Source organism: Neofelis nebulosa, chromosome 5 (genome assembly GCF_028018385.1).
Source record: "Neofelis nebulosa isolate mNeoNeb1 chromosome 5, mNeoNeb1.pri, whole genome shotgun sequence".
Classification (NCBI taxonomy): Eukaryota; Metazoa; Chordata; class Mammalia; order Carnivora; family Felidae; genus Neofelis; species Neofelis nebulosa.
Genome location: NC_080786.1, coordinates 86,413,536 through 86,429,056, shown reverse-complemented (window position 1 = coordinate 86,429,056; position 15,521 = coordinate 86,413,536). Strand labels below are relative to the sequence as shown.

The window sequence follows — 15,521 nt, the reverse complement described above, 5'->3', positions numbered from 1 at the left end:
AGAGCCTGGAGCCTACTTCAGATTCTGTCTCCCCCTCTCGCTGCCCCTCTCCTGCTCACGCTCCGTGTCTCTCTGTCTCTCAATAATAAATAAACGTTAAACAAAAAATTAAAAAAAAAAAAAGAAATTCAAAGACTTTAGGAATTATCTGGTCCATGGGGCACCTGGACAGCTCAGTTGGTTAAGCATTCGACTCTTGATTTCGACTCAGGTCATGATCTCACAGTTGTGAGATCGAGCCATCGTCGGACTCTGCGCTCTTCATGGAGTGCAACCTGTTTAAGATTATTTCTCTCTCTCCCTCTGCCCCTCTCCCCTGCAGAAAGAAAGAAAGAAAGAAAGAAAGAAAGAAAGAAAGAAAGAAAGAAAGAAAGAAAGAAAGAAAGAAAGAAAGAAGAAGGAAGGAGGAAAGGAGGGAGGAAGTATGGATGGACGGAAGGAAGGAAGGAAGGAAGGAAAGAAACAAACAAAGAAAAAACCTGATCCAACATTTCCATTTCACAGGTGAGAAACCATGACCCTGACTTGCCCAAGTCTAGAATGACTTGCCCATGACTACCCAGCAAGGTGGTGGCAAAGCTGGAACTAGAACCATGGCCCTCGGCCCCCCAGTCTGGTGCCATCTCAATTACCCACTGCTGCAAACATTCTCCAGGTGTTTTCCAGTAGGCTCTTGGCTCGGGTTAACATTTTAAAAATGAGTTAGGAGGGGCGCCTGGGTGGCTCAGTTGGTTGGGCGTCTGACTTCAGCCCAGGTCACGATCTCGCGGTCCGTGAGTTCGAGCCCCGCGTCGGGCTCTGGGCTGACGGCTCAGAGCCTGGAGCCTGCTTCCGATTCTGTGTCTCCCTCTCTCTCTGCCCCTCCCCCATTCATGCTCTGTCTCTCTCTGTCTCAAAAATAAATAAAACGTTAAAAAATTAAAAAAAAAAATGAGTTAGGAGAGGGAAAAGGAAGCCGAGGAGTTTCTGCAGACCAGACTGTTTGGTGGCAGGAGCAGAGTGTGGAGTGCAGTGCCACTGAGGTGAGAGATCTTAGAAAGGCTCCTGTCCTCTCCTTGAGCTACTGAGGTGAGAGATCTTAGAAAGGCTCCTGTCCTCTCCTTGAGCTACTGAGGTGAGAGATCTTAGAAAGGCTCCTGTCCTCTCCTTGAGCTGAGCACATCCAGGAAGAAACAAAACTTTAAAAGGAGTCAAGCCCCTCACCCAAGCCAGCATGGGAACACCTACCAGAAAGTGGTCTTGTCCTTTCCATTTTATTTAGGCGATCCTTTTCTTATGAACTTACACAGCTTTTCCGGAGGAAAACACCCATCACATGTTATTGAGGGCTTCTGTTTCTGTTCATTCCCTTCTGATGCTTGGCAAGTTTTCACGTTGTACAATAAAAGTGAGTATACACTTCTCGGTGTGTTTTTTCTCTAATATTATTTCATATTCAGATTTTTTTTGTGTCAAAGGTCCTCGTGTTTGTCACTTTTAATTGTAATACTGTGTCCATTATGCAGGCACATCGTAATTTGCCTCAGGGTGAACGTTTGTATCATTTCTAGTTCATTAGTATTAATAACATCAACATGGTTATTTTCATACCAATAGTTCTTTCATCCTTTCGTGTTTATTTGTTCCAGATGTGCTTCCTTACATGGAATGAACGGGCCATGGCTAGGACTCAGCTCTCGCTATTGCCAGATGACTCTCCAGAAAGACACAACTGATTTATAGGGTCTCCAACGCCATTAAATATGTCATTTTCCCCAGCACAGAACTGTGCTATCACTGAGTTTTGTCATTTGTAGTCACTGTTGCCATGTCAAATTGGGGAAGCCAAAACAGTTAGGAATATACGATAGGAGTCAAGGGAGAGGATTTGCAAGATAAAACCAAGAAGCAGAATTGCGCAGAAGCTAAGACAAACGCTCCCCATGAGAGAAAGTGAATGACATTCATTTTTTGTGGCCACTTGTCCTGGGGGTATGTGATGGACTGACCTGAGTTGAAACTTTAGAGTCAGGGTGGGTCCCGCTTTGGCAAATTGTGTGGTGGAGCCTGAGGCTTGTTTCTGTCTTCGTATTTCTTTTCCTTTTTAGCAAGCCTATGCATCTTTCTGTGGATAGTTTACTATCTGCAATCCTTCTGTGCACTATCTTTGATTCCTTGTCCTGAGGTCTCTTCCCCCTGCTTTCTCAAGCAAAAATCAAAGCCCCTGGATCATAAAGGAGCTTTCTTCCCCACCTTCTCTTCACCTACAGCACCCATAGCCCACAGGAAAGCATAGCAGAGTGGCTTCCAACTGCCATTCCTGGAAAAACAGCTCTTCCTGGTTGCATCTGGTCTGGCCAAGTTGACAAGAAATGAACTGAGCTTCTCAGAAGCTGCAGGGAGAGAGTGGTGGCCCAAGGAGCAGAAACAGTGGGCCGGAGGGAGAGCCCTGATACACACTTACTTGGACCCACCTCTGCCTTTGCCCACCTGTTCTCACCCACATGCAACTTTTTTCAGAGTGGTTTAGTACAGCCTAACTTTCAGAGATCCCCTCAGGGACTGCTAGGCCAAATTTAGAGCCCGTACCAAGAAGTCTGTTAGCCACATGGTTGGCTACGTGAAGCCTGCAACATATGAAAAGTTATATTTAATATCCCTGGGAGAAGACCAAATATGGGAAAGCCGATTTGTGGGATGCAATTGCTCTTTTTGTAAGAAGCATCTCTGCCTAAGTGTTTGATGAACTCATAGCCCTCTAGAGTTGGGCTGCAGATTCTCTGGCTTTAATTAGATATGTGGACAAGCAGAGGCTTTAGAGGTAGAGGAACACTTCAGGATCCTCAAAGCATTGTCCTCCTGCCACATCTGATCAGCCTCTGACTGGCACCAGAGCCGACTGTGTGAACAAGTCTCATTCCGCCCAGCATCCCGTCCAGTGGCCTGACCGAGGGCTGGACTACAGCCCTCCTTTCCTCCTGAAAGGCTGGGATAGAGAGTGCAGAAGGAGAATGGTGATCTAATTTTCCACAGAGTTAGTCAACATCTTGATCCCCACCATCGAGATACCTCTTTTTGTGAATATTTTGCTCATCTATGTGTTAGGTCCCAGGGCTTTTGAGTGGATTCTTCCTAGACAATCCCACTAAGTGTCTTAAAACACAGCCTAGCCTGCTTCCTTCACTCACCGATTCTGAGAAACGAAGCCATCCCCAATCCCTTTCCTACCCTCTATGACTCCAGGCAGGCCAACATCAGATAAAGCCCTCCTATAGCCCTCAGAGTAAGGACCCCAAAAGTCCTCTGAAAGTCCTTCAGCTGAGTCTGAATTTGTTTAAGACACTGTGCTAGTCTCTGACACAGGCTGAAGAGGTTCTGAACACTGACCATTGCATTGAAAGAAGACTTAAAGGAAAGAGAAGGATAGTTAATGGACTCTCTTGAGCTTTCAACATGTACCCAGAGCAAAAGAAATAGGGGTAAATGAAGAGGAGAGATTAAGGCCTTCCCCCCCTTTTCTCCAGATACAGAGAGGCAAAGCAATAAGGCCACTGAATTCTGACCTTCTGGGGTCCAGCAGAACCCCACGGGTCAAATGAGAGCCCTGCCCAGGTCAATCCCCAGTCAGGATGTGACCCTTCTCCAGAGGGAGCAGATGATGTAGGCCTCCCCTTCCCACAAGGGAAGGGACACGAGCATCATACAGCAGTGGAGGATGAAGGGTGAAAAAAACATCACGAGGCCAAAGGGAGACACAAACACCCAGAACAGGTTTTGCAGAATTGGGTCAATGCTAAGTCAGCTGTTCAGACTGAACCAAACAGAGCTGATTCTCCTGGCCTTCCAGTCCTTGGTGAGGAGGAAATGGAAGTTAACAGCGTAACCTACGCCCAGGTGAAGCTTCAGCACCACCAACGAGCAGATTCTACATTTGGAAAGCCTTGGCCCTCTCCTTGAACTTGGTTTTCAAGGTTGTGACGATGAGTCACCTCGTTCTCCCGCATCAGCTTCTGTCTTTAACTATAGCCTGACGTGTCTGAACCCGAAAGCACCTCCAGAGCTGGAGCAGCCGTCATCTTCACACCACGGATGACTAACCATGGCCTGCTCACAGCCTCCTAATTATCACAAAACAAAAATGCTACATGCCTGAAAGCTGAGGTTTTGAGAACAGCGCGTTTGAAGAGCTGCAGAAGCAGCAGAGAGACAAGGTGGCAATGAGCTAACCTTTTGACAGGCCCTTGCAATCCTCGGAGGCACGGGCCAAGCAAGCAAGGACACAGATAGGGTTTTCTCCTTGGCAGGACTGCACTGTTAATATCGTTCATTACTAATGCCTCTGATTAGGTTCCCAGGCTCATTAAGACCTGTGTGCCTTTGACTGTTTCTCTTGGATCAGATTGGATTCCACTTTGCAGAGAATTGTCAGGACTTTCTAGTGTCCAGTGCTGGCCAGATATCATCTCTTGGCTTGACTTCTTCCTGAAGTTTCTCCCCTGTGCCTCTTGTCTGATGATGCAGGTTACGTTCCAGCATGCTGCCTGGCAGGCCCACTGCTCCCAGCTCAACCAAAACACTTGAACTCAACTTATACCCAAACTATGGTGGCACAGGACAGAGAAAGACATGGGAGCACAGCTAAGTCAACTTCTAAAAAGGAGAGAAGAGGAGGTCTTACCCTTTCTGATAATCAGACATATTATGAAGCCAACATGATAAAAAAAAAAAAAACAGTAGTTGAAAAAACATACAAATAGGCCAACAGAAGAGAGAGCTCAGATACACTCATGTGTATGTCAGGAATTAATATCGAATGATACACATATTCCCCCACAAATGGTGGGGGAAGGGAAGAGCATTTAGTAAATGGCATTTGGGAAATGGGCTCGCTACATGGAGAAAAAGAAAATTGGATCCCTCCTTAATGCCACACACAGAGAGGGTTCTGGGCAGTTTAAAGACCGCGGTATAAAAGGTTAAAGAAAAACAGTAGCGGGGCGCCTGGGTGGCTCAGTCGGTTAAGCGTCCGACTTCAGCTCAGGTCATGATCTCGCGGTCCGTGGGTTCGAGCCCCGCGTCGGGCTCTGGGCTGATGGCTCAGAGCCTGGAGCCTGCTTCCGATTCTGTGTCTCCCTCTCTCTCTGCCCCTCCCCCGTTCATGCTCTGTCTCTCTCTGTCTCAAAAATAAATAAACGTTAAAAAAAAAAAAAAATTTAAAAAAAAAAAAAAAACAGTAGAAATAAAGTTTGTAGAATTAAGTGAAGGGAAATATCTTTATAATCTGGGAAAGCTCTTTTACAACCAAATTTCAAAAACATAAACCATAACACAAAATTTTATTAACTTGATCACATCGAAATTAAGGATTTCTAATCAACAAAAGAGCTCTAATCAACAAAAGATAACATTAACAGACTGATGACAAAATAGGAATAGAGGCCGATAAGAAGAATATGCAAGGATCTTAAACATTTATGACAGCAATAGAAAAGCAGGGGAAGGGGGGTGCCTGGGTGGCTCAGTTGGTTAAGCGTCCAACTTTAGCTCAGGTCATGATCTCGCGGTTTGTGGGTTTGAGCCCTGCGTCAGGCTCTGTGCTGACGGCTCAGAGACTGGAGCCTGCTTTGGATTCTGTCTCCCTCTCTCTCTGCCCCTCCCCCTCTCACACTCTGTCTGTCTGTCTCTCTCAAAAATAAATAAGCATTAAAAATTTTTTTTAAAAAAGCAGAGGAAGGATATAAACACACATCATACAGAACACAGAACTCCACAAACAAGTCAATTTTCCTGGGAAACAGATCCTGAGATGAAGAGCTGTGAACACCAGGCTTACTGCATTACATTTGAAAAATGCAAATTAAAACGACAAAGAGATATCACTGTTTGCCTTTTATATTAGCAACATATAGAAAGAAGGGTCACACCCAGTGGTGGCAGAGACGTGGGACATGACGGTGCTTGCACACCGCCCATGGGAAGACAGCAAAAAGGGGCACTGGTGAACATTCTGGGGGAACGATCTGGTGTTATGAGTCAGTGTATTTTTTCATTGAAAATTTTACACTATTTTCAGTGTAGCATACTAGCAATTCCTCTGCTAGGTATATATCCCAAGAAATCCTCATACAGCTCTGTGTTAGGAGACGTGCAAATCCTTCATGTACACTCACTTGTAGTGGAAGTTGGGGGCTACCTGAGTTTCTGGCGCTGAGATCGAGAAATAAAATGTAATGAACACACACCATGGAGTACTATGCCGCAGGACTGAAGCAAATGATCAGTTGTACACATAGCAATGTGGATGCTTAAGGCAGTGAAATGAACAGGGGGATGGGTGCCTGGGTGGCTTAGCCTGTTAAGTGTCTGTCTGGCTCTTGACTTCTGCTCAGGTCATGATCTCACGGTTCTTGGGATTGAGCCCTGCATCGGGCTCTGTGCTGACAGCATGGAACCTGCTTGGGATCATCTATCTCCCTCTCTCTCTGTACCTCTCCCCCTCCCCCCCAAAATAAATAAATAAACTAAAAAAAAAAAAAAAGAAGAACAGGGGGAAAAACAGTGAAAAAAGATAAGAAACAATGAGATAGAATATTTACATAAATTAAAAATACTGCAAACAAATAGTATTTGTATAAAAGCATGCAAGCAGGGGCGCCTGGGTGGCGCAGTCGGTTAAGCGTCCGGCTTCAGCCAGGTCACGATCTCGCGGTCCGTGAGTTCGAGCCCCGCGTCAGGCTCTGGGCTGATGGCTCGGAGCCTGGAGCCTGTTTCCGATTCTGTGTCTCCCTCTCTCTCTGCCCCTCCCCTGTTCATGCTCTGTCTCTCTCTGTCCCAAAAATAAATAAAAAACGTTGAAAAAAAAAAATTAAAAGCATGCAAGCAGAAGGATGAAGAGACAAACACAAAAATCATTATGTGTGAGAGAGGGGGGTGGAATTTCAAGATGAGGAGTAAAAGGAATAAGGAAGTAAATAAATCCAAGAGAGGGGTCTCACAAGAATCAGTGATGCAAATATCCGGGACCCAAGTAGTCAGATTAACTCAACTCCCGACACCCGCCTCCTAAAACAAGCCCCAGTGACAAACCCCACTTGAGCCTTGGGAAGGCAAGCCTGTATTCTTCACCCTCTCTTTCTCTGAGATCTCTCCCGAAAGGTCACAGGCTGAGTCAGTGGAAAATTGCAGGGCCCTACCACACACAACTCCCTGCTTTTACCTGTGAATGAAATGACATCCACCTCCAATCTTCCGTGGGATGAAAAGGCTGGCACCTGGATCAAGGTTTATGCCTCTCTCAGGCAGAACAGATTTGTTCACAGGATGCCTTTTCATTTTCCATCCCATGAACTCTCCCACCTCTGATTGCAATCAAAGTCATCACCTTAACTGAGATGCCACAGACATAACTGCCGATGCCCCTCTTTGATCAGAACTGGTATGAAAGACAGAGGAAACACAGCTAAGTCAGAGCGATGTCTTAGATCTCACCCACTTGGGAGAGTGCCCAGAATGGGGAGGTGACATTCATCCCACTGGGAAATGGGCTCACTTTGATCCACTGGTCTGGCAAGTCCTCTCTACTAATGGGGAATGGGGAAAGTATGAAATCTATCCTGCATGACCCATCCATCCCTGAAAAACTGGAGATCCTGAGAAGAATAATGAGGCTTATCAGTCGGTCTTGAGTTCCATTCCCCATGGTGGCTATTCCAAACCTTGACTGCTGTCCCTGAAGTCCCCAACTCTATCCCATAAGCAACTGAGGACCAAGGTCAGGTTACCCATCCAAAGTGAGGAACACAGAGATTAAGATCCAGGGATGCAGAGAAGAGCTGATCTGGGCAGGCTGAGAGAACTGCGTTGTAAGGCGGAACCAGAATCTCAAGATGGCCAAAAATACTGCTCTCAATCTTCTGATTGGCAGGAGGCCCTGACTTTAAGGTTAACCCTTAATTGCCCAGACTACACCTTCTTCAGTTATCACTACATGAAAGGTCTCTTTGAGGCACCAACCAGCATATGTTCCACAAACAAGTGTCTGCAGCAAATAGGATCCCCAGGAAAATAAGATGCCCACGATACACAGTAAAGGAGTTTGCATGGCTACCATTTTTATTGTGTTTCCTTCTGGGTCTAGAAAGTAAACTTCTGTGCCTGCTTTAAGACTTTTAACTCTGGAAATCTCATGGTAATGCTGGATCTTGCTGTTTTAAAGTCTTTCTAAGGACAGAAGTTGGCTGGCAAATGTATAAAATGCCTTCACAGTAGGCCTTCTGCAAATGTTATCGCCCTTCCCCACCACCGTTTTCCTTCTTCCTTGTAGGTATAGTTGAGAAGTCACACTGGAACCCAGAAGATCTGGTCGTTGTTCTTGGCTCTGACATCTTTTCACAGAATGATCTCAGGCAAGAAGCTCGCCCTTCCCCTAGCCTTCTGCTTTCCTGACTCTGGCTTTTCATGTTTAGAATTGGAGCTAGTAAAATCTATCTTGGTTGTGGCCAGGTTAGTCCCCATCCCCTTTTCTCCAGCCTCGAGAGAATCAAAATATTAGATTTTAATTTTTTTAACAGAAAACTGTAAAGAAGTATAAGGTTAGCCTAATCCTACATTCTAGGTCAAATCTGTTGGTGTTAAAAAGATAAGATGTTAGAAAACAGAAGCGACATAAAAACATACAAAGTGACAACTGAAAGTCACTTTCTCCCATTCCCACTGTCCACAGCAGATAACTACTTTCCCAAAGTAATTTCATCCAGAAAAATTATGCATAATACTTACATATATTCTTTTATTGATTGATTGATTGATAATTTTTAAATGTTTACTTATATTTGAGAGATAGAGACAGAGCATGAGCAAGGGACGGACAGAGACAGAGACAGAATCGGAAGCAGGCTCCAGGCCGCAGTCAGACGTCCAACTGACTGAGTCACCCAGGCACCCCTCTTTTTTTTAAATATGTGGAAGTGATCAAACTATCTATGGTATTCCCTAATTTGCTCTTTTTCAACCTATATCTTTCATGTATATACAAACCTACTTTATTCTTTGTAACAGCTCAATAATATTTTACCAAATGGACTCCTAATTCATTCCAGGGGGATCGTGAATTTCTCTTCTTCTGAGAACACCAGTTCCTCCTCTTGCCCTTTGATTTCCTCCCAAGAGTCAGAGTAGGTCAGGAGCTGAGATTCAGGGTCCAAAGGAGATGGAGAAGTCCCCACACACCCAAATGTTTAGGGCAAAGGTGCTGTGAAACTGCCATGAGTGACAGCGTTTGCTTCCCCTTCTGGAGAAAATGGCCAATTTGCCACATATGTTGATGGCTGAACATTTTGATTTTTTTAACGTTTATTTTATTTTTGAGACAGAGAGAGACAGAGCATGAACAGGGGAGGGCCAGAGAGAGAGGGAGACACAGAATCTGAAACAGGCTCCAGGCTCTGAGCTGTCAGCACAGAGCCCGACGCGGGGCTCGAACTCACGGACCGCGAGATCATGACCTGAGCCGAAGTCGGACACTTAAACGACTGAGCCACCCAGGCGTCCCTGAACATTTTGGACAAATGTCAGTGTTTTCAAATGATGAAATTTCAGATTTGGAAAGGACCGAAGGTCCTTTGGCTTAACTTCCTCGAACCCACTGCAGGAATCTCTTCTACAAGCTTCTGTATTATCACTTATTTACTATCACCATACCATACCAAAAACAGCTTTTACTAGCAGAAAATTCTATTTTTTGCAAACCGGCTCCCATGCAATGCATCTGCCAGACTCTAGGACAAGACAAACGAGACACAGTTCCTGACCTCGACGAACTCCCCGGCTAGCTGGTGATGTGTGTGTCTGACGGTGTGCTATGAGGGGCTGGAGAGTCAGGAAGGCTTCCTGAAAGAGGAGATGCCTGAACTGAGCTCTGGGTGAAACTGAGATGGAGGAGCGCCACTCAAGGCAGAGCAACAACATGGGCGGAAGCGCAGAGGTGTGAGAACACAGCAGTTTGGGAGATCAGTGTCTGCAAGTGGGAGGGAGAGAGAGATGTAGGCAGGGCCAGAACAGGAAAGGCCTCAAATGGCCCTGTTGAGGTATTTAGATTTTACTTTGAGGGCATGAGGGAGCCATTGAAAGAATTCTAAAATCCCACGCTGATTAGATTTGCCTTGTAGACAATTATTCTTACAGTGGTGCAGAAAGTGGCTTGGAGGAATAAGAATGCTGTAAGACAGATCAGTTAGGAGACTATTTGGAACATACTTGAAAAGCAAATATAGAGAAGACTGGCCATAAAAGACATTAAAAAGGAGCTGCCAGAACTCAGTGACCAGATGGCTACACTGAGACTTGGGTGACTGGGTGGGTGGGGCATCCTCATCCGAGAGAGAGAACAGGATAAGGAGCGGGATTGGGGGTGAAGACAATGAGTTCCATCTGGGGCACAGGGAGGGTGACTATCCAGGCTGATCTTCAAGGAAGATGAATATGTGGGTCAGGAGTTCAAGGAAGGGAACTGGCCATGATGCAGACTCTGTCCTCTTGTCCCAAAGCAATATGACAAGTCAAGAGAAGAGCAATTAGAGAAAAAAAGCAGTGCAGAGAGAGGACCCGGATTTTTAGGTGTAGCCTTTGTGGGCAGTGACATCAAAGGAGTCTGAAGGGCACCCCATGAAAGAAAAGAGGAAGGCTTCCAGAGGAGGTCTGCTTGACATAGCTTTTTGTTTCTTTGAGACAGCTCTCAGGACACGGCCTGTACTCCGACCCCGCCCTTGGGTCCCACGTGAAGCCACAGGCTTCCCGGGGGTGTCCACTTGAGCCTGCCACATCCCTTCCTCCCTGGCTGCTCCAGTCTTCTGCACACTGGAGGCCCCATCAAATCTTTGCGAGTTACAGGCATGAGGCGCACCAAGGCCTGATCAAGCCAAATGCACGTGTAAAGCTGTCTCCTGGCTGTGAGGAATAAAAATCAATATTTTAAAATCTGAATTATTCAGATGCTGTATCCCCAGAGGTGATTCATAACCCGAGGAGCGCCTCAGTTGGAGAACAGCAACTGAGGATTTGTGTGAACATGGCTTAGCCTACAATTCCTCCTGCAATCAGCCAAGGGCCAACAAAAGATAACAGAATTGTTCCTACACGTTGTCCTGAGGAGAGCCCGGAGGAGAAGTCTAGACTGTCATAATAAGAAGCAACTTGCCCTAATGAGGGAGCAGAGGGTTCCCTGGGCTAAGTGCTGGTGTCGAGAATTCGTGGGTCCTTTGCACAAGGGAGGGCAGGTTAAGCTGGGGAGGGGGGATTATTCCAAGCATTCCCTTTTAGAGTAAAATGTAAGAGCTTCCCTGAGAAAAGTGACAGTAGTCTGACATCCCTGACCCGAAAACACCACATCATGTAGGTTCTTAAACCTGCTGATAGGGCTGGTCAGGGCGTGTGCTATCAAGACCATGAGCCAATGACTAGACTGGCACAGGGGAGAAGGTGAAGGTGAAGTGTGGATGGTTTGGTGGGAACTCATCTCATGAACGGAGGATGCACTAAAATCCGTTCTAGAGAGAGGGAGGCAGCCTGGCACAGTGCGTATTCCTGGAACTTGGGTGAAAAACTGAGTTGGGGGTCCTTGGCTCCACCACTGTGTGACCTTGGAGAAGACAATTATTTTCTCAGCTTCAGTTTCTGTAACACTAAAGTGCTGATCATAATCTCCAACTTCTGGGGTTCTTGGGAAGATCGGACGAAATTAAGATATAAAAAAGCCCTTCGCTATTCCCTCAAACCATGGGTAGGTTAGGATATTTGGTTACTATAGCAGAGACCCAAGTGACAATGGCTTAAACAACATAGAGGTTTATTTCTGTCTCATATAAAACCCCAAGCTGGCATGGCAGCTCTGGTCTGAGAGGTCGCCAGAGGCCCTACCCTCCTTCGCATGTTCTAAGAAGGCTCCCCACCACTGCCACACTGCACCCAGTAGAAGGGACAAAGGGGCAATGGGAGGGTAAGCCCCTTCCCCGTGATTCAGAATTTGATACACTACTTCTTCTCGTCTCCCATTGGCCAGAATGTGGTCACACAGTCACATCCAGCCGTAGAACAGGCTGGGAAATGTAGTCACTTTCTGAGAAGCCACATACTCAACTGAAAATTCTGTGATTATGCAATAAGAGGGGAAGGCTATAATTATACAGTCCCTGCCAACCCTCCTTTGTTCATCTAATGACTTTTTAATACCCAGATCTGAGATTTAGGTCACTTCCTCGGGAGGCCTTCCCGGGCCCTCCAGGCCCCTTCGTTTTCTCCCGTCTCCTCCGTGATACTTGTTGCACCTGTGGTGTTTGGTTTGCTGTTGTCCTGACTAGAATGTAAATTCCACAAGTGTGGGGCTATGTCTGGCTTCCCGTCTGCAGTCTCCCTATTACCAACCCAGAGTTAGACACAGAGTGGATGGGCCATATGTCCATGCTGACCAACTAACTTGGTGCGCTCCCCTGAGGGCCTGAGAGTTCCTCAGGGTGGAACTCCATAGCTCTGAGGCCACCAACCAGTGCTCTCCAACCCAGGATTTGCTTGGGAAAGAACGGATACCTCCTGCTACTTCCCAGGCAATGGGGGGTGGCTGCCCACTGAGAGGACATCACATGGGAACTTCATTTTACCCCTTAGTCTTCTCTTTGTGTTTGTATTCCATCAGAGTCCCTGAGCAGGCAACTGCACCTTTCCTAATAAACCCTTGCTCTGCGGTGCTGTTACTCAGGATCTGGGAATGAACAGAGAAGGTTGGGAAAAGAGCTCTCCACAGCACTGTGGCCAGAACTGACGACAGAAGGAGAGACTGGGTTTTCTACTCTCAGCCTCTGGAATGCAACTGCCAAGCCTGATCCTGCCTGCGGGCAAGAGGGAAGGAACTGCCGTGGAGGGGGTCCCTGGGCAGTCGGCCTGCACCTGCTGTGGGGACAAATGTCTGCCGTGAGTGTGGGCCTGTATGAACGCACTGTCTGGTCCCTGTGGAGCTGCGTGGGGCTCCACTTTAGCTACCTCCAGCTTACCCTGGTTTTGTCACACACCTCACCATTTTCTCAGAAATTTTCCGCCAAGCTAATTTTCTTTGTTACGAGGGTGCCTTGAGGGAATCCCATCAAATATGACTCTGGTTCCTGTGTGGAGTGGAGGGCTGTGCCCTAGGATTGACCACCAGGCCATCAGACACATTCTAGTCACCCTCCACAGTTTCCTTGGATTGGAGCTAGAAGACACTAAGCTTGGGCTCTGAGAGGCCAGTCCTTTCTGGCAGTCTCCAGAGCTGCTGAAGGGGCAAGTCACCTGAGACCAGGCCCCAGGGGTTGCTGGGTGCTCAAATTACATGGATCTACAAAATGAGCCTATTCAAGGGCCAAGTTCAAATTTGCCTGCTTGTATTTTTCCAGAGAGTCAGGGAGGGAGCTGCCGTATCCTGCCAGCAGCCCCTGCAAACGCTGCTCCCCCCCCCAACCCCCCCCCCCCTCCCGCCGTGCCTGGTATCAAGGAAATCTTTTCCCTCCCAGCTGTGGCCACCAGACTGACCTGGGAACAAACACGACTGAAACTTCATTCCACAGCAGGCTTCTCCCCATAAAATGGCTGTGTCCCTTTAAGTCCCTGCAGCTCTCCCCTCTTGGACTAGCTGTAGGTTAAATGAATCAAGTGATCAGACTTTTCTCACTGGGGGTGCTGGGCTGGAAATTCCTCCTACTTGCTTCAGCGTGTGTACAGGAACAAAGAGCAGTTAAGAAGGGATTAACTTTTCCCTCTGTTGGTTTCTCTCTTCTTTCTCAGAATAATTCCACTTCTAACTCAGGGACTTAGGTTCATCTCAGGGCCCTGCTTCTTCCTTGACTATCCATTACAGTTCCAAAAAGTTTCCTGGCTGCCTTGGTCTTCCCTGGGCCCAACATGGGGAACAAGCATCTCCGTGGGTGGCTTTCTCCACATGGCTTTTTGTATCCCTGACTCCTGGCTTCATCCATTTATTTCCAGCACGAACCCTGGACTAGTCTTCTATATATACCAAATAACACTCTATTAATAATGTTAAGTCCCCAAGTAGCCTTCTCTTCTGGGAAATAAATATGCTGATCAACCCATATGTGATGAGTTTTGACAGCAAAAGGTGATAGAAAGAACACTGATTTGGGAGTTAGGATTTCTGGTTCTCATCCTATCTCTTGGTACTAACTAGTGTGTGACCTTGAGAAAGTCACTTCTCTTGGCTGAGCCTTACACTCCCCTCTGTGATGTAAGAGGTTCCTTCTAGTGCTAACATTCTAGTGTCCACATTAACTAGTCATGCAATCCCTGTGACACTTGATCATCATGAACATGCACAGATGAAGACTGGACCTGGGGACCAAGGTGATCACAATAATGAACAGGGTACCAAAGCACCTGTCCTCAGTAGCCAGTTACCCCAGACTAGATCTTGCTCTATCTGTGCTCTCCATAGAAAAGAATCTAATGAATGGGAGCCAAATGGCAATTGGGACCAGACTCAGAATGGACACAGAATCAGACCAGAGGCCTAATATCCCAGGATATATGCCATTCCACTTTTATTCCCAAAGGGTCACAGGTGTTTTTTTAGTCCCATGCTACATAGAGCTCTGAACTAGAATCAACTGATGCCTGAGACAAAACTGGGGTGGGGGCAAGACTCAAGACAAAGCACTATATACCTTGCTCAGTTCTCTTTGAGGTCACTGCAGACAGAAGAATACCCCTCCCACAGGCCCTGGGACTGTTCCACATTAGGCTTACACCTCCCAGGCACTGGCATGGCTGAAAAGGCAGGTTTGGCTGTGCTAGGAACAAGTGATGTTTGCACTCAGCAACAATATCACCCAGCAGCCATGTGTCGGTGACTGCAGCTTTCCAAAAACCTGGAAAAAAAAATCTGCTCTCCAAACAAATGTGAAATATTTGCAAGTTTTCAGAAGGAACTGGGTCTGTTTTCTATAGGATTGAGAGAGAGAGAGAGAGAGAGAGAGAGAGAGAGAGAGAGAGAAAGGAGCTGTAAATGTGGTAATTAGAAGCACACGTTTCTTCCATTCTTTTAAAGCAATGAAGATGTTGTAAGGCTTGCGGATCGGACTTCTCTGTGAGAAGGACCATTTGGGGACACGTGGATTTGGCAAAGAAACTCAGGAAGGCAGGCTCTGCCTCGGCAGGGAAGCAGCAGACCTACAGCAGCCAGGATGTCTCTTCTGGAAGCATGGTGGCGCCCGGTAAACAGTCGCCTTCAGGATTGGCCCAGGACGTGTGTTTAGTGGGAAGACGCGGTGGTTAGGAAAACGTCCTTGAGAGGGGTGCTTTAGATTGTTATCCAATTCTCAAGAAGACGCCATGGCCATCTTGTGGTCCCAGCATCAGCGTGAGGAAGTTGTGTCCTGAGCCTAATCTCAGTAGTCCTCAGCCCCCGGTACTGCAGACAGACCACTGGCGTTTGTCCAGGCTCCCTCAATGGAGAGAATAAAGAGTGAATCATGACTACCTCCCACATTCATACAGCCCTGGCT

At 46.9% G+C, this 15,521-nt stretch overlaps 3 long non-coding RNA genes across 4 annotated transcripts in view; 2 read left to right on the top strand and 1 right to left on the bottom strand.

Annotated features, from left to right (window-relative positions):
* LOC131512372 (uncharacterized) overlaps nt 1–15,521 on the bottom strand; it is a 124,630-nt gene that overhangs the window by 40,623 nt on the left and 68,486 nt on the right. The gene's annotated exons all lie outside the window — the stretch shown is intronic.
* On the top strand, nt 329–1,765 carry LOC131512373 (uncharacterized). The gene is made up of 3 exons (XR_009262115.1): nt 329–504; nt 1,262–1,387; nt 1,629–1,765. It is a non-coding gene; the product is annotated as an uncharacterized LOC131512373 (long non-coding RNA).
* On the top strand, nt 14,211–15,492 carry LOC131512371 (uncharacterized). Its single transcript, XR_009262112.1, has 2 exons — nt 14,211–14,361; nt 15,065–15,492. It is a non-coding gene; the product is annotated as an uncharacterized LOC131512371 (long non-coding RNA).